The sequence below is a fragment of the Choloepus didactylus genome, chromosome 3 (genome assembly GCF_015220235.1).
Source record: "Choloepus didactylus isolate mChoDid1 chromosome 3, mChoDid1.pri, whole genome shotgun sequence".
Lineage (NCBI taxonomy): Eukaryota > Metazoa > Chordata > Mammalia > Pilosa > Megalonychidae > Choloepus > Choloepus didactylus.
The window spans coordinates 154,822,056-154,840,725 of record NC_051309.1 but is presented as its reverse complement, the minus strand read 5'-3'; the positions used below and the strand labels follow the sequence as shown (position 1 = coordinate 154,840,725).

At 39.1% G+C, this 18,670-nt stretch overlaps 1 protein-coding gene across 2 annotated transcripts in view; it reads right to left on the bottom strand.

The window, feature by feature from the left end:
* Nucleotides 1-17,141, bottom strand: part of IL15 (interleukin 15) — a 95,616-nt gene extending 78,475 nt beyond the window's left edge. The window contains exon 1 of one of the 2 annotated variants that reach the window (XM_037830715.1): nt 16,435-17,141. The gene's annotated coding sequence lies outside the window, so the exon portion shown is untranslated. Of the gene's footprint in view, nt 1-15,923; nt 16,018-16,434 lie in introns of those variants that run through there. The other variant, XM_037830716.1, reaches the window with a different exon arrangement.
* Between the last annotated feature and the right edge of the window lie 1,529 nt (nt 17,142-18,670).

The following is an 18,670-nucleotide window of genomic DNA, read 5'->3' as shown; positions in this document are numbered from 1 at the left end:
GGAGGTAGACTGGGGGCAGAAAATGGGAACTAATGCTTAATTTGAGCAGAATTCCTACTTAGGTTGACTGTAAATATTTGGAAATGGATGATGGTTATGCTAGCACATTACTGTGAGTGTAATTAGCAGCACTGAATTATGTGTGTGAATGTGGCTGAAAGGGGAATTTGGGGGCTTGTATGTTACTAGAAGGAAAATTAGAGGATAAAACATGGGATGGTATAACACAGTGAACACTGTTGTGAATAATGATTGTGGTTAATAGTGCAATATAAGAATGTTCTTTCATGAATTACAACAAATGTATGTCACTATTACAAGGTGTTAGTAATAGGGTGGTATATGGGGAAAAACACACCTAATGCAAATTATGGACTATAGTTAACAGTAATATTTAAATATTCTTTCATCAGTTGCAACAAAGGTACCACGTCAATGCAAAGTGTCAACGACAGGGAAGTATATGGGATTGTTGTATTTTTTACATGACTTTTTGGAAACCTAGAACTTCTCTAATGAAAAAAATAACAATAATTACTAAAAAACAAAACAAAACAAAAAACATTGTGTGAAGTGAAAGAAACCAGATACCGCTGGTTTAAAAAGAATAAAGAAAAAATGAAATAACTGAGAAAATAATAAGATTTTTCTAAAATTGTAAACATAAAACCTGAAAATAAATGGGATAATAGAGGGAAAAGAAGACAAGTTAAGACCAAACACATACTCACACTCAGGCATACATCAGTGGCATTAAAGAGCATTCACACCAAAGAGAAATTTCAAAAATACTCATGGGAGTAAAAGCAGACAAATGTCAGACTTTTCATCAAGATTCTCAAAAGAAACACTGGACACAAAAAGGTAATGGAGTACCAGCCTCACGATGTTGAAGAAAAATAACTTTGTACATAGAGTTAAATATCCAGCCAAAGTATTATTTGAATGCACACACAAAATGAATATATTCACGGGCATATGAGGTCTCAGAAAAATTTACCATTCATAGGTCTTGTATGAAATAATTTTGGTAGAAGCAAAGAGATATCAGACGCAAATACATGTAAAGAGCTTAATAAAGTTTGTTGTTTAAATAAGCAATATACATAAAGCACTTAGAATACTGCTCAGCACACAGTAAGTAATCAATAAAGATGAACTATTATTATCGTGTTTGTCCTCAGTATTCTATTGAATAGCTGCACCTATAATTGGCAGCCTCATATTGTCCCAAAATTAAAGAAAATGTTTTTCAAAGTTTTGTGTTACATATGAGGTTTACTAGATATTTTTCAATAGATATACCTTTTATCTGATTTTGAAGATCCAATCTTTTTTCTTTCTCTGAGAGTTTGAGATTAACTTTTTCTGCATCCACTAAGATTACATTGATAGATTTTTCTGATAGCAGGCCATCCCTATAATCCTCAAGTAAATCTGGTTGACTATGAAGTGAAGGCGTTCCTGCTGGGGTGGTTCTGTTGGTTGTTTCACTATTGTGTTATGTAATTGGTCTTTTATTTTGCATTGAAAAATGCTTTTTTTTTTTTTTTTTTGGTCATCTTTCTGCCTGACAACCTTGTTGAACACTCTTACTAGTTTTGGTTGATCTGTATGGCTTTCATCTATAAATAATGATATTTCTCCCAATTAATTTTTCTGGTGAGGTAGCACCCTGTAGGTTAAGTGGACAGGGTCTGGATTAAAAATCCAGTTAAATGACTTCATAACTGTGGACCATGGCAAGTGGGTGCTTCAGTTTACTCATCTGAAATGTGGGGAGAACTCATGGAGTCTGGGAAGATTTAATAAGTTAAAAGTGCTTGTCACAATGGCTGGCAATAAATGGTAACTATTGAAATATTTACTGAATAAAATTAAGAATGAGGGATGCCAAACCCTGTCTTGGAGATTTAGGGAAAAATTCCCAGAGAAAGCAATGACCAAACTGAGACCTCTGGACCAGGTAAGTCAGTTAGGAAAATGGGGCAAGGAAGAGATATTGTATGATAAATGTGTTCCCAAAGAGAGGAGCACAAGTCCAAAAGTCAAGCTAGGAAAGAATATATAGCATATTTAGAGAACTAACAGTAGTTCAGTGCACTGTATTACATACAAATATTAATTGCTACACTAGATGATAAGTTCCATGTTTGATTCATCTTTTTCCCTCTCAGCACTTGGTTGAATGCCATACCCAGAGGTAGTGCTCAATAAATATATGATATTTTTTAGAAATTCTGGTCCATTGTTAGCCTACCTGGATTAAAAATCTGAACCTGAAAGCCAATGCTTTATAAATTTCAGAGGCTTTGAGTGATGTGCCTTAAATTAAGAAAGGTCAAGGTTTAGAAGAGAAACATCTCAACTTTCAATGAGAGTCATCAGCAAAATCACCTGAGGTTTTAGAGGATCTTTGCAAAACAATGGGAACTAGGATCTTGCTTTCCAGGAGTAGAGTCTAAACATATAAAATACAGACTTCTTTCAAATGACATTTGGGGTTACTGGAAATTTTTAAATGATATTACCAGAAATGTTGTCAGGATTCTATATTTATTCCCAGGAGAAGAGACACTAAATAAATCAAATACCAACAATACTACCATTTTTACAAAATTTCCCTCATCTTTTTGTTCTACTGAAATAACTTTTTTCAAAATACTTTTTTGGCAAATAGACTTAATAAAACTAAACAGAGAAGCAGGAAAGATGGCAGCATAGAAAGAAGTGGAAGACTTAGTCTCCCCCAGAACGATTCATAAATGAACAAAAAAACAGTAAATAACCTGGAATAACAGTGGGGAGACAAACGTGACTGTCCACTCAACATCCACCGACATGAATTGGGAGGAATGCCCGAGATCACAGCATAAAATCTGTAAGTAAAACTGTGGACCCGCGCTGAGAGCTGAGAACCTAGAGCCGAGAGCCCCTCCCTCACGGAAGCCACACCGTGCACTTTCTCAGCCTAGCTCCAAGTGAGGTTTTAATATTAACTGCTCAATACAGACAGCGAATCTTCAATAAGCAGACAGAGGCTTTTGGGACAACTGACCTTGGGAGAATCGGGGGACATATCTGTCTCAGGATAGGGAGCACAGAGAATCGGGTGCTATCTCTGGCTGACGGGTGAACCTGGGAGTTTTTCTGTCCCTCGCTCTCTCTCTCTGTGGAGAAAACCTCAGCTGTTCTCAGCCCTCAAGGCGTTGCAGTAAAGACAGCCTCAGACATTCTGCATTCTGAAATGAGCTGAGAGCCCCGAGGCACAGCCCAGCAGCCCAGGGCTTCCCTTGAGGGACGGCACACACTGGTGATGTAGCATGGCATTCCCTCGGCTGAGCTCCTGGAGGATTGTGGCTAGGAGGGGGGACCTGCTTGGAGAACCCAGGGGCTCTACACCAAGTCTGGTGGTTTGTGGGACAGCGAGAGAGAGGGTCTGGGGCTGAACTGAAATGAAGGCTTAGACTCTTGAGGCGGCCTTGAATCTCCTGGAACCTGGGAGATTTGAACAGTAGAACTGCCCTTCCTCCCTGGCCACCCGTACACACACCCCACATTCAGGGCGGACAGCTCCAGCAACACACCCAAACTGAGTTCTCCAACTGAACCCACAAGAATCATTTCCCCACACACTGCGGAAAAAAGGTTGAGAACTGATTTGAGGGATATAGGTGACTCACAGATGCCATCTGCTGGTTAGTTAGAGAAAGTGTATGTCACCAAACTGTGTCTCTGAAAAATTAGATCGATATCCTTTTTTTGTTACAACTTGAAAGAACCCTATCAAGCAAAACAAATGCCAAGAGGCCAAAAACAACAGAAAATCTTAATGCATATGATAAAACGAGATGATATGGAGAATCCAGCTCCAAACACACAAATCAAGATTTCGGAAGAAACATTATACCTCGCACAATTAATCAAAGAACTACAATTGAAGAATGAAAACATGGCAAAGGATTTAAAGGACATCGAGAGGACCATGGCCCAGGATATAAGTGCCATAAAGAAGACCCTAGAAGAGCATAAAGAAGATATTGCAAGAGTAAATAAAAAAAATAGAAGATCTTATGGAAATAAAAGAAATTGTTGGCCAAATTAAAAAGACTCTGGATATTCACAATACAAGACTAGAGGAAGCTGAACAACATCTCAGTGTCCTAGAAATCCACAGAACAGAAAATGAAAGAACAAAAGAAAGAATGGAGAAAAAAATCGAAAAAATCGAAATGGATCTCAGGGATACAATAGATAAAATAAAACGTCTGAACTTAAGACTCATTGGTGTCCCAGAAGGGGAAGAGAAGGGTAAAGGTTTAGAAAGAGTATTCACAGAAATTGTTGGGGAAAACTTCCCCAACCTTCTACACAATATAAACACACAAAGCATAAATGCCCAGCGAACTCCAAATAGAATAAATCCAAATAAACCCACCCCAAGACATATTCTGATCAGACTGTCAAATACTGAAGAGAAGGAGCAAGTTCTGAAAGCAGCAAGAGAAAAGCAATTCACCACATACAAAGGAAACAACATAAGACTAAGTAATGACTACTCAGTGGCCACTATGGAGGCAAGAAGGCAGTGGCATGACATATTTAAAATTCTGAGAAAAACTTCCAGCCAAGAATACTTTATCCAGCAAAACTCTCCTTCAAATTTGAGGGAGAGCTTAAAGTTTTCACAGACAAACAAATGCTGAGAGACTTTGCCAATAAAAGACCTGCCCTACTTCAGATTCTAAAGGAAGCCCTAACAACAGAGAAACAAAGAAAGGAGAAAAAGATATAGAGAATTTTAATAGACATATATAGTACCTTACATCCCAAATCACCAGGACACTCATTTTTCTCTAGTGATCACGGATCTTTCTCCAGAAGGGACCATAAGCTGGGACATAAAACAAACCTCAAGAAATTAAAAAAAAAAAAAAAAAAAAAATTGAATATACTCAAAGAACTGTCTCCAACCACAATGGAATACAAATAGAAGTCAATAATTTTTTAACTATAACTCCACTATTTACTTCCTACATGATAAAAAATACACAAACTCTAAGGACAAATCAATGGTTTTGAACTCAATGTAAAATATGTAATTTTAGACAACTATATAAAGGTGGGGGAATGAAGGAGTATAGGAACATAGTTTATGTGCCTTACTGAAGTGAAGGTGATATCAAAGAAAAACAAGACTGATAGGGATTTAAGAGGTTAATTTTAAGCCCCACAGTAAACACAAAGAAATTATCAGAGAATATAACCATAGAGATGAAAAGTAGAGTTTGGGTTAAGAGAAATGGGGGAAGGGGCAATGGGGAGTTAAGAAAGGAGTGTAGGGTTGCTGTTTGAGATGAAGGGAAATTTCTAGTAATGGATGGTGGGAAAGAGCATAACATCATTCTAAACATGATTAATCCCACTAATGGAAGGCTAGGGAGGGGGTGGAATGGGAAGATTTAGGCTGTATATATGTTTCCACAACTGAAAAAAGAAAAAAAAAAAAAAAGACAGTCTAACTAGACGACAATTGAATGCTAAGGATGAACTTGGATGGGATTGGAGGGTGGAGGACAGGTGGCTCAAAGGGACACAGTTGAGACATAAGGAAAAGGAAATATAGAATGTAAGCATTGTATCATTGTTGAATCTCATACTTCTTAGCTGCGCTTAATGGAATTATGTAAAAGAACGTTCTTGTTCATGGGAAGTACATATGTGAATTATAGTGTATGTTCAAGGATGTGTGCAGCTAACTCTCATATGTTCAGAAGACAGAGCAATAGATGATGGATGATAGATAGGGAGGGAAAGAAATAGCGATGTGACAGCATGTTAAAGTTGGTGGATTGAGCTATCGGGGGAGGGGGGTCAGGGTATGATGGAATTCTGTGTATGGGGCTAGTATTGTTTTTGCAACTATTCATGTAACTTTGAATTTATTTCAAAATTAAAAAAAGAAACTAAACAAATTGTGACTGAAGGAATTTAGAGAATAGAGTGTGCCTTGTTTCAATTTCCTTTCATTAACTGATGAATTTACTTTGTGATTTATAAAATAATCCCCTAAATTATAAAATTTGCACAAACTATTAAAGTGTCCTATTTTTTAAAAATCCCAAAATTCATGCTGTTTAACATAAAGCTTATACTTTTAATAATGAATATGAAGCTCCTATCTGCATCCTGGCCCGGACTAGGCCTTCAGGAGATGCCATTTCCTTCCTGACCCTGACAATAAGGAATATGCTCAGAATGTTTTCCCAACAGCCTTATGAGCAAAAGTCACCGGGACTTACTTCAAGTCAAATCTACTCAAACTCCTTTTCTCATAACATTGTCCTAGTTGACCCCTCAGCAACAGGAAATAGACTATTGGAAACGAAAATAACATTCCTGAGGGTGTATTATGTGCATTCTTCCTATTTCCAAAGTTGAGATCATCCATTCCCCCACCTCATCCCATGTTTTAGTTATACCCCATATTATCTCATGCCATGTGTTTTTTCTGGCCTTCCATGCTAAAATCTTGAAGTCACCTTTGACTCCTCCCTGTGCTTTGCCCCTCTTAATGAAAAAAGGCCAAATACCTAGATGAGCGCCTGGCCTTTATAGGCACTCAAAAGTAGTTGTTGCTAAATGAAATAATTCAATTCAATGAATTACTAAAATGTACAAATAAATTAAATCATCCTTGAAAATAGCTCCTCTTTCTATTCCTTGTTACTTTTAACACTACTCTTTAGCATCCAACCATTCAGCAAATATTTATTGAGAACTGCCATATGCTAGGAACTTATAGATGTTGTGGCTATAGCAATGAATGAAAAATATGTACCTCATAGTTAATGGGGGAGTTAATAATCAAATTATTAAATAAAACACATAAAAGTCCATTATCCTATAGCTGAAAGTCTATAATCAAAAAAGCTTTAAAAACCATAAGTTTTTGCTTAATTCATTAGTTAGCAAAAACTCAAGTGAACTGTTTATGGCTATTTATAATTTGTATTTATTTCAATTAGCAAGACTATTTGTTTTGGGGAGTTACCTGAACCAGCTTGGTTGTTACAAATATATAGTAAGGGCACTATATCACCTCTCCAAAATCTTAAAATATCTTAATTCTGAAACACATCTGACTCTAAGAATTTTGGATAAAGTACTATAAACCTGGTAGTATGTCAGATAAGTGACAGGTGCTATGGAAAAAAGTTTAAGCAGGAAGTGCTGATGGGAAGACAATCTGAAGTACTCCAATAAGGGACAGCCTCACTGAAAAGGACATATTTGAGCCAAGTCCTGAAAGAGGTAAGGAGATGGACCGTATCTGTGAGAAGAGCATTCTAGACAGAGGGAAGAGTGAGTGCAAAGACCCTTAGACAAGAATATCCCTGTGTAACTGATGGATCAAAAGGCTGTCAGCATGACCAAATGAGTGATCTAAGGAAAAAGTAGTAGATGAGATAATATGGGTACACATCACTGAGGGCCTTGCTGACCATTGTAATGGAATTTGGATTTTATTGGAATGAGATGAGAAGGCAATGGAGGGTTCTGAAGAGAGGAGTGACATGATCTGATTAATGTTTTAACAAAATCATGATGTATGGCAGATAAATCTCCAAAAATGGCTTCCATCAATCAGTGCCATCCCTCTATGAACATGCATGCTAATCTGCCCAAAAGGAAGTAGAATGTATGTCCTCACCTCTTGAACATGGGATGGCGTTGTGACTTGCTTTTCCGAACAGAATGAGACAATAGTGTCAATCTGGTAATTTCATTCCCAGACCTTATGTGTGCAGTTCCCACTTCTCTCTCAGAAGCTGAGCACTCTGCGAGATTCTAACAACCCTGAGACCATCATACTGTGGAGAAAGTCCAATCAAGCCACGTAGAAAGTCCAAGTGGCAGAGAACCAAAAAACCCAACTGACAGCCAGAACTGAGGCCCCATATATATGACCCAAGTTGAGCCATCTCAGACAGCCCTCAGCCATTTGAGTCATACCAGCTGAGGCTGCAGATATTGTGGAACAGAGGCAAGTCGTCACCATTGTGCCCTGTCCAAGTTTCTAATCTCAGGATCTTGAGCAAATAAAATGGTTGCTATTTTAGCCACCAAGTCAATTAATAATGGAGACTGAAATTGATAAGAAACCAGGCAGTGAATAGACATCTGAAAAGCAGCAAAGAAACTGTCAGTGAAGGCAAGCAAGGCAGTGATGAAATTGCTACTGGAAGCTAGAGAGAAGGCAACTCATGTTATGTAGTGGCAGGATGTCTGACAACACTGCCGCCTGCAATAATGTGGAAGAAAGAAAATGTACCTAATGAACTTGCGGATCTGGCTAAGAAGATTTTTGAAAGTGATACTTGGCTTCAATAGCTGCCTATGAAAAAGTACAGCAAGAGAAAAATGAACTAAAGAAGTGTTCAAGCAGAATTTAAAGGAAATACTTCAACCCAAGACTTGCTAGGTTGGGAAAGAAAACTATTTCTCTTTCTCATCTTTCCAGGCAGCAGAAGATTCTCAAAGAAAGAAATGGTCTAAGGGCAAAGACAAAATCCAGGGGCTGCTAGTACAACATGGTCTTAGGTTAAAGATCAAATGAAGGGTGTGGCTGGAAGACCCCTCATTAAGACCTCTGAAAAATTTAAAGTGATGCTTCATAGATCCTCTCAGCTAGAAAAAAAAGGGCTTCTAAAAACTTAAAAGGGTTTCTCTTACAGCATCCTAACTTGTCGTCTAAGTAAAGAGGATTCTAGTCTTAAGAGTTTTGTGGTTGTGGCTTTTATCTAATGGAGTGAATCACAATAAAAGTCATAGGAAGCCCCCAAAGTTTTTAAGAGAATTGTACTTAAAAACAGCACCACCAGCTACATAAAAGGGAGTACACAAGAGGTCTCTGGGTCTCTAACTCTCTATGAACAGGAAGCGGACTGTTGACTGCAAACATGGTGAATATGTTATGGAAAAGGAAGAATGTATCAGAGAAGGAGCCCAAAGGGTGAAGATAAAGCCACAGAGAATATTCTCAGGGAATAAATTTGAACCTTAATCAGGAACACTCCTTGCTTCCAGAGTAAGAAGAACTGGCAACATATGCCTGATTGATTTTAGAATTGCTATGGACTAATGACTGTTATGCCCTCCATTTTCCTGTTTTTAAATGGTATTGTCTGCTGCAATCGCCCTGTCTCTGTCTTACCACTGTACATTAGGGTAGGGAAAGGTGACAAGTAAGAAGACTTTTTAATTTAGGTCACAGGTCTCTGCACTCAAGAAACTGCACATGAGAAATCTCATCCATATCTTGCTCTAATTTAGAGAATGATGTTCTGGACTTAAACATCAAGTCTGAGCTTGAAGCTATAATCAGATGAGCTATTGGGAGTCTCTGAAGGTAGCCACGGTGTAATAAGTCCAAATACCTTGAGACCAACATGCTGTAAAGAAGCATAGGCTAGCCATATGGAGAGACCACAAAGAGCGAGACAGGTGCTTGGATAGTCTCTCGCTTTCCAGACATCCCAGCTGAGGTCCCAGAAATGTGAATGAAGAAGCCTTCTTGGATGTTTCATCCCCAGCACTCCTAAGAGCAGCCCACAAGCTGAATGTACACCAGTTTGCAAAATCATGACAAACAACAAATTATTGTTTTTTAAGCAACTGAGTCTGAGTTTTGTTTGTCTGTTTGTTTGTTATTCAAGAACAGATAACTGAAACATTCTGGCTGCAGTGTTCTGTTGAGAACAGACCGGATGGAGGAAGAAGGTAAGTGTAGCAGCAGGGAGACTAACTTTTGCAGTAATACAGCTGAAAGATGATAGTGATGGTTTGGACCCAGATGGTAAGAGTGAAGGTGGTAAGAAGAGAGGTTGGGTGTGTGAAGGCATAGCTAAATGATTTGGTGGCAGATTCCATGTAAGGTGTGAGCAAAACAGAAGTCGAGGACAACACCAAGATTTATTGATTTATTTACTGATTGTTAATTTAACTCAAAGAATGGAATTGTCATCTGGTAAGCTGGGAAGACTATGGAAGAAGCAATTTTAGGAGTAAAGTCAAGGAATCCAATGAGTTTTAGACATCTAATCAGAGATGCTGAATATGCTGTTGGATATACGACTGGAGTTCAGGAGAGAAGTCATGGCTGGAGATAAAAATTTATCAATCATCAGCATAAACACAGCATGAAAAGCCATGAGACTAAATGAGATCACCAAGGAGTGAATGTAGATAGAGAAAAGGCCTAAGGACTGAGTCCTCAGGCCTTCCTATTTTTAAGGTTGGGGAAATAAGAAGCAACCAGCAAAAGAGAGTGAAATAGTTGCCAATGAGGTAAAGGGAAAATCAAGAGAAAACGGTGGCCTGGGAACCAAGCAAATAACTGTTATATCCTCCTGAAAGGGCACATAAGGAAAGAACTCAAAACCAACCACTGGATTTAACAGCACAGGAGTTCATGGTACCTTTTTCAAGTTCATTTTCAGTGGAGTTATGGGGATGATAGCTTGACTGGGATCAGACAGAAATCGGAGACAGAATATAGTTAATTTTCAAAGTTTTCCCGGAAAGGAAAGCAGAAAAATCAAGTGGTAGCTGGAGAAAACACAAGGTCAAGAGAGTTTCCATTTTTTTTTCTTGTTTGTTGTTTTAGAATAATTACAGCATGGTTGCATGTTGATGGGAAAAACTCACTACAGAGAGGAAATTACTAGAAATTACTGGAAAGAGGAATAATTACTAGAATTATGTCCTTGGATGATATCTCACACCTGAATCACCTCAATGGCTCTCTAGCTCATTTCCTTATCTCTAATTTCTCTTCTTTGATAGATTCCACCCCCAGACTAATTTTCCTAAAATACTGCTTTTGCTATATCACTCCAACATTGTTTTTACTATATTACTTATGTTTCCTACCTCCTTTAGCTTCCTATGCTTGGCTGTCAAAGTACTGAATGATCTGATGGACTCTTATAGAAGTCAGTACAAACCAATTATATGCCCAATACTCTGCTAGGCACAATGAGCATATTGTCCTTTCTTTATTCAAAATGTTATTATATAAAATGGATTTACAGAGATAAAAGTTAATATAGAGAAATGTATACAATGCCAAATGAAATCATGTAACTTAGAAAATAATTCTGCCTGGGCATTAGAAGGGGACAGCAAAAGCTATAGAGGGTGGACATTTTTGAACAGCATCCGTGAAGATTACTCAGGAATAGCAGGGAATGGGAGGCTGGAGCCCAGAGAAAGCACGACTGGAGCTGGGGCTGGAAGAGGACATTCAGCTGTGAAGACCATCCAAGCCCCACTAGAACCTGTGTCCCACTACTCCCGAGAGGGAAGCTTCCCCAGTACCCAGTCTGGGTTCTTTACTCGTCCCACCCCTCCCCCATACCTTATTTTAAGCACAGTAAACCCCAGTAATCAAGAAACCATGGGTAGAGAGTGGAGAGCAAGGTGGAACTAGATGAGAGATTTTCCAGCTGAAGAGTATGTCTCCCTGGGGTACCCTAAGAGCACAGAGAGTTTTAATAGAACCAATTTCCAGATCGACTACTTCCATAGGAATCACTTTTTGTAAATAGTATGCCTGAATTGTGACAGAGGCAAGTAGTTTTCTAGCAAGTTCTCATTTCCCACTTCCTCTTTCATAACTACCCTTCTCTGCTTTACAAAAGAAAGGCATACGTCTCCCCCATCCAAAATCTTACCATGTGCCTTGTCTTAAGGTATTAACATCACCAGGGTGCCAAATGGAGGGGCGATTTGAAAAACTGGTATCAGTGAAAACTTCTTGAATCCTAATTATTGATATCAGCACTACGCATATCTACTTCTATGATGTACAATTCCAACATAATTTTATTTTATACCTCATAATTACTAATAAATGTTAAGATGTTATTTTGGTTAATTTTTAAAAATTAAATTTCAATTTACTTTTTTTTTTTTTTTGCACAGGAGTGAGAAGAGCAGAGAAATTAGGAAAAGATATCAAAATTCCTAAGTACAGAATATTCAGTTAAAGAATAATTATTTGAAAATTTTAGGGTTGGTGCTAACAGGGTGCAAGGGGGATTTAGTTTCTCAAATTTCTATTAGAAATATATATGAGCAAAATGCCCAGCAAGGAGACATATAATTCAGTGCTCTCTGGCCTTCTCTGGACTCCTTTCACATGTCATAATGATAAATAGAGCTTCCCCTTCACCAACCTTACAATCATCAGTTTTTCTTCTTCTAGAGCCATTTTCAGTTTCAATTCCTTCATTTGACAAATTAATTTCTGTCACTCTCTGATCTTCCCTGCATTATGTCAGCACTTGGAGGGACCATTGGCATTTGGAGAAGAAATGACTTATTAGAAAATAATTGGCTAAAAGGCATTCAGATTCGTTTATCCACTTACGGTATACAGACAATCTGCTGCCCTTGATAAACCACCCACAAGGCACCACTAGATTTACAGTAGGACAAAACTCTGCAAAATAAATGCGTACAAATATCCTGTCTCCAGATGTAAAATGTGGATAAATAATGTTGAACTGAACTGAAATACATGCTTATTTCCTATTTCTGATTCAAGCAATGAATAACATTTCTTTCTTTTAAAAAAAGAATAACATGCTTATTTATAAAGTGAAGTATTAAATAGCATTAGATCACCTCAAATGATGGCCAGCCTCTATTTTAAGGCAAGGATATGGGCTTTTGCTTTCCCTTATAGTAAACACCCAACTTTTCCTGTAAGAGAACCACATGATAGGGAGAGGAAAAAAAGAGAGAGAGCACTTGAACATTGGAATCAAGATAAAGCAAGATAAATCTCAGCCAAGTGTCTTACAAGCTGTGTACCAGCCCAAGTGAAACTCTTTATTTATAAAGTTAGTTTCAATGCCAGTGTCTTCCTTTGTTAAATATGGATGAAAATACTATGGTTATTAGAAATAAATAAGGTCATGCAGGTAAAAGTGCTAGCATAGGCCTGGAACATAGTGGTGGCTTCCTTTATGTAACTTTCAAATTCACATTAGATTTAGACTGGAGTGATGCTGTTAATTTGTAATTTGTTAATCTGTAATTTGTACAGTCTCTCTGTCAAGATTTCTTGGCTACTCTTCTTTTCCCATACAGTAGGGTCTGGAATCATAATAAAAATAGCCCTTATGTCTGTCCATAGCTTGTCAAGTGGTACAGAACTCTGGAATTACTATGTAGGATATATTATCATACATCTATAATTTATGTATGTGTATATGCATACAGATAATTGATAATAGTTAATGAGTAAGATTCATCATTTAATAGTTAATAGTAAACACATTCCAGTATGAGTAACACCACAAATGTTCTCTCTACTCCCCTATGGAATTTTTCTATCCAGCTCATTCAAATAGGATAGCAACAAGCACCTGAGCAGTGGTCAATATCAATAGTCTCATGCAGTCAATGTAATCGCTGAGTAAATAAAGAACTAATACTGAGACAAAGGAAAAAGTTGACTTCTTGCTAACCCTCACAACATAAAGCCTTCAAAGAAGGTGACTTTCCAAATAGTTGACTATACTGCTTTGAGCTGTGATATAATGGGACAGTCTTCTTCCTTGAGTTCTCCATCAATCCCAACCTTCTACTTGCATAGATGGATGGAAAGACTGGCAGACAGACAGACAGACAGAGCAATCCACACTTGTCTAATATTTGTCAAGCTCTATAAACAAAAACTTATGCAAATTAGACAAATGTTTTCATTCAGGGACCATAAGAGAAAGTTCACTAAAGAACTGAGAAAAATAGATACTAATGTAGCTACTGTTTGATTATAAAGATAATTTTTAAATAAATAATTAATAATAACCCAAGTACCATATAAACATTAATTCAAAACATTATATAATACTCTGCATCAAAATGAAATAACGACTGACTGTTACTGTCAAAATGTGGGAAATACTTCAATAGAAACCTCATCCTTTAGATAATACCAACAATCTTGAGCTAGACTGGGTTCACATCTCAGCTCTACTTCTTGTCTCTATAATCTAGGGAAAGCTATTTGATTACTCTGTTTCAATTTCCTTAACTATAAAATATAGCCCATACCACATAAGTTTATTCTGATGATTACTTAATAAATACTTAGGACAATGATTGGTACATAATAATTCACTAAGTGCTAGCTATTATTAGTGTGACCTCCCATTATTCAAATTGTTGGCCTGGAGAAAGTACTCTGTACCTTCAATATTTAGATATTAAGCAAAACTTAACAGTAAACTGTAGGAGAGACTGGGAAGAAAAAGTCAGTCTTCTAAGTCTTAAAAACTATTTGGGGTCACAGACCTATTTAAAAAGCTGATCAGGAAAAAATCCACATATACAAAAATTTCAGCCTACTTGAATTCCACCCAGCGCAAGCAAACCTGAGATTGAGAACTGCCTGGGGTTTATAATCCTTCAATTATCAAAATGTATGTCAATAAACTTTAAACTATTGTTTTCCCCCATTTGTCCCCACAAAGATGCTTAGAAACACGTATTTCATTGACACACATTATACCTTGCCATACAGCTGTTCACATTTACCATATTAATTTCATTGTTTAAAAATTTTAAGAAGCATCATACTGTTTTTCTTAAACCCACCAGTACTCTGCAGGAAAATTCCAACCAAAACTTTGGCTTCAAATCAGGTCCTGGAGTTCCCACTCCAAGTCAGCAGAGAGCAGTGAAACCAAAAGTACGGGAACATCCTGCCTAGCAGAGGTTCCAGACCTGCATCACCACAATCCCTCTCTCACTCTGCAGCAGATCAGATGGCACTGCAGAAGCCCTTCTGAGTATGACTAAAATATTCAGGGGAGAAAACAGAGGGAGAAATTTAAGGAAGTGACATTAACACAGTATCATAGCACTAAAACACAATCATTGCAGACTTGAAGGACTTTCTGTGACTTAACTTCATTAAGTAAAGCCAGCTTTTCCTTACTTTTAAAATCTAAAATCTTCCTTTTCAGTCCTTTCGTTTATATATATTTATATTCTTTCCTTTGTACCTTCTCCCTCTGTATACCATGCCTACCACACTGCTTTTTAAGAAAAAGACAAGAATTTAAAATGCAGAGTTTATTGCTCCCTGATGCTTTCAATAGAATAGTTTGCCTGGCAGTCTCTGCTTTGCAGGACACAGTAACCAACCCGATCTGTTTGTTTTGTTGTTCTAGTGTAAGAATTCAGTCAAGTCATAAGGCCTCTTTCCGCACATTGACGAGAAAAGGATGTCTACCAGTTATGGGTAGCAGCCGTTATCAGTAACACAACATTAGAAAGTAGCTTAAAAAAAACATAGTGGACAACTGTTAGCAGGCAACAATCACTTTACTTCCAGTTTCTGACATGTAAGAATGTCAGAAGCATCATTTAAGAATAACCTTGCTTTATACATAATTTCAAGCTAATATACTTTTAAATGCAAAGAATTACTTGTGTTAAAACACAAATGAACATGCAAAACATTCAGTGTCAATAACACTTGAAAAAGTTAGCTTGATTTTCATTTAAAGTCACCTTGAATAAGGACTTTATTTCAATACAAGTCGGCTGCATTTCTTCCAAGTTGTTCTGACATTTCAAATCATGCTTTTCTAATAGATAAAGTGGCCTGTATAGAGTTGAAACTAATAATAGAGACACGGATCTGATTGCCAATCAGTGACCATTCCTGCAAAACTCCTCTCTTTAGGGAGACAAGTGTTCCGATTAAAGAGGAGAGAAGAGGGGATAGTTCGATTTTGCAAGCAAAGACAGGCGCGCGCGCGCGCGCACGGACACATAGGTTCACGCGGGTCCACGGGGAGTTTGGGATAAAACCCGGAGGAAACCCCGGGCTGCGGTACCTTTCTTAAGCTTTCTGGGCTCCTTTCGGTGCAGAACGCTAGGCTCTGTGCCGCCGGACTGTGTCTTCTCAGAAACCTGCAGCTAGGCCGGGGCAGCCCAGCGTACTTCCCTCTACCCTCCGCCTCCCGCCGCGAAATCAGTGGAGCGCTCTGCTCAGGGCGCTGCCTCCCGCTGCCACGGACCGGGAACACCGCAAGATTGGAGCGCACCGCCCAGCTCCGTCGGGGAATCTGCGCTTGAAGGCCCAAATGGACTAGGAGAGGCGAACCCGCGAGAGTAATAAAGGGTCAGAAGGGGAAAAACCTTTGCACTTATCGCAACCGAAAATTGAAGTCGCGGTCAAGTGCTCCCCTTAGAAGGGCGGGGCCGCGGGACCAGCAGCTGGTCGGGGGAGACTGGTGGGTCAGTCCAGAACTGGGAAGGGCCCCGAGGCGTGGGCTTTCGGGGAAAATTCTAACGCCCTTTCAACCACACAGCCTCCCTTCACAAAGCGAAGAAGCGGAGTGCTACCTCCATCGAATCCGGGCTGCAGGGTGGGGGGCGGCAGTTGGAGCAGCGGGGAGGACTTGGCCACCCGGCTGCCTTCCAGCGGTGTCGGGCTTAGATGGCTGCAAGCGAATCAGTTGGGGTTCCCTGAGTTGGACTCCCAACCCCCAACGAAAAGAAAAGTGAAAGGAAAAGTAGGGAGCAGAAACGAAGATAAACACTGGCGGAGACTGGGGGAGGTGCGGGAAGACAGCGGGCTCCTGGACGGCTGTTCCAGGTGTCGCGGCTTCCTTGTCCCTGGGCTGGGGCGCTCGTCACCTTTCCTCCTCTGTCGGGGCCCCTGGGCCAAAACCCAGATGGTGAGCTGGAGGAGATCCCGCCTCGCAGGGACTCCGGCCACCGGACTTGGCCGGTACCTCCTGGGGCACCGCAGAGAAGGCTCAAGAAGACGGCCAGGAGCCCACCTGCTGCATCCACAGCCCTGGCACCGGCGGGAGGCTTTCTCCGCCGCAAAGCTTGGAAACCCGGCGCGTCCAAGTTGTCCAGAGGTAATGAAAAGAACGTCAGACCGGCAAGGGAGGCTCCTACAGATCATCCCTTTGGGAATGCCCGGTGACCATCCAACAGGCTGAAAGAAGGAAGACTCTGAAGTCTTACTAGAGAAAACATTGGCTGAAGACCTGTGGCTGGTCTGTCCCAGGCAGCTGGCAGGAAGGGTGAATTTGCAGGAATTAGCCTCTCTGTAGATCACTTTTCCAGTCTAGTGTGTGTAGTCGAGTGCAAAACACATTTGTGGTCCCGTCTGATGGGACCATGAAATGTTACATTTTACAGATAAAGGAAGGGACCAAGTTTCTTTGAGGCTGAGTTATCTTTACGCCCCAGGCATTCAGTAGCAAAGGTCTACTAGTGCCCAGTTTTGAAAACACTTTGGTGAACCTTGCCCTCAAGTGAATCATGAAATGCCCTAATGGACCATGCTTCCCAAAATTTTTCACAGTCATGGCACAGAGAAAATAAGGTTCCCTGAAACGTAGTAAGAGTTTAACTACATTTTATGTGTATTACATAATTATGAAAGAAATTATGTGGAAAAATATTAGAAGTGATTAAATAGTAAATGTGCATTAAATCCCACATAAAATAATTTCAAAATTTTTAATGAGAAATTTGGGTTTGCTTCTATAAACATAACTTTCTTTTGTCAGGTTTTATGCTTAAAATGATAATTGCTGAAATTTTTTATGACATTTGCTTCAGGCTCTGAATAGTCATTATCAGTAAGAACAAGTAAGATATGAAAAATGTAAAAAAATTTTGCCACCATTGAAAATTTTACCATAGTTGGAAATTATGTTTGAAGAAATGAAGCAATCTTTCTTTTCTGCTCATGACAATATAATGTTGAATTTTCTTGTGATAATGCCAGTGGATTTCAAATCCAGTCAGACTTTTTCATAGCAATGTGTTGAAGCTCTAATTTGGAGAATGATCATGCCTTGTCTGATCAGGCCTGCAGCTGGCTTGGATTCCATCCATAGCAGCCATAGAAGGACTGAAGTGTGCATACGCTAAGAGATTAGAGATGGACAACTGAAACTATACTGCCAGCCTCAGTTGGGAATGCTGCAAAGCCTCTTGGATTCTGGCAACATCAACTCCTCCTGCACCTCCTGCATTTTGCTCTGCAGCTGTGAACTTTTGCAGTTGGTGGTTGCAGCGTGTCCAGATGGTAAGGGACTTCATTGGCCACATTCAACACTGCTTAGCAGAGCCAGATACTGCCGCTAACCAAAGGCACACCATCACATACTAGATCCTGCTCCGCTTTTTAGTGGGAGCTTATTGTCCTGTGGGCTCTAGAACCTTGTTGGCTGACCCTAGGGCTGAAGAGTTCCAATGACTGACGGCACGGTTTTTTTGTCTTGAGTTTTAAATAGTTGTTTTTTTTTTTTTTTTTTTACTTAGAGAAGTTATGGGTTTGCAAAACAATCATACATACAATCCTTCCATTGCTGTGGTACATTTGTTACAATGGATGAAAGCACATTTTTGTAATTGTACTATTGACTATGGTCCATGATTTAACTTAGAGTTCACCATGTTTTGTGAATCTAGACTTTTAAACAATTGTATTCTAGTAGCATATATATAGCCTAATAGTTCCCCCTTTTAGCCACATTCAGATATGTGTTTCAGTGCTTATTTATTTTCACTGTTGTACTACCATCACCAACATCCATTACCAAAATACTTCTGA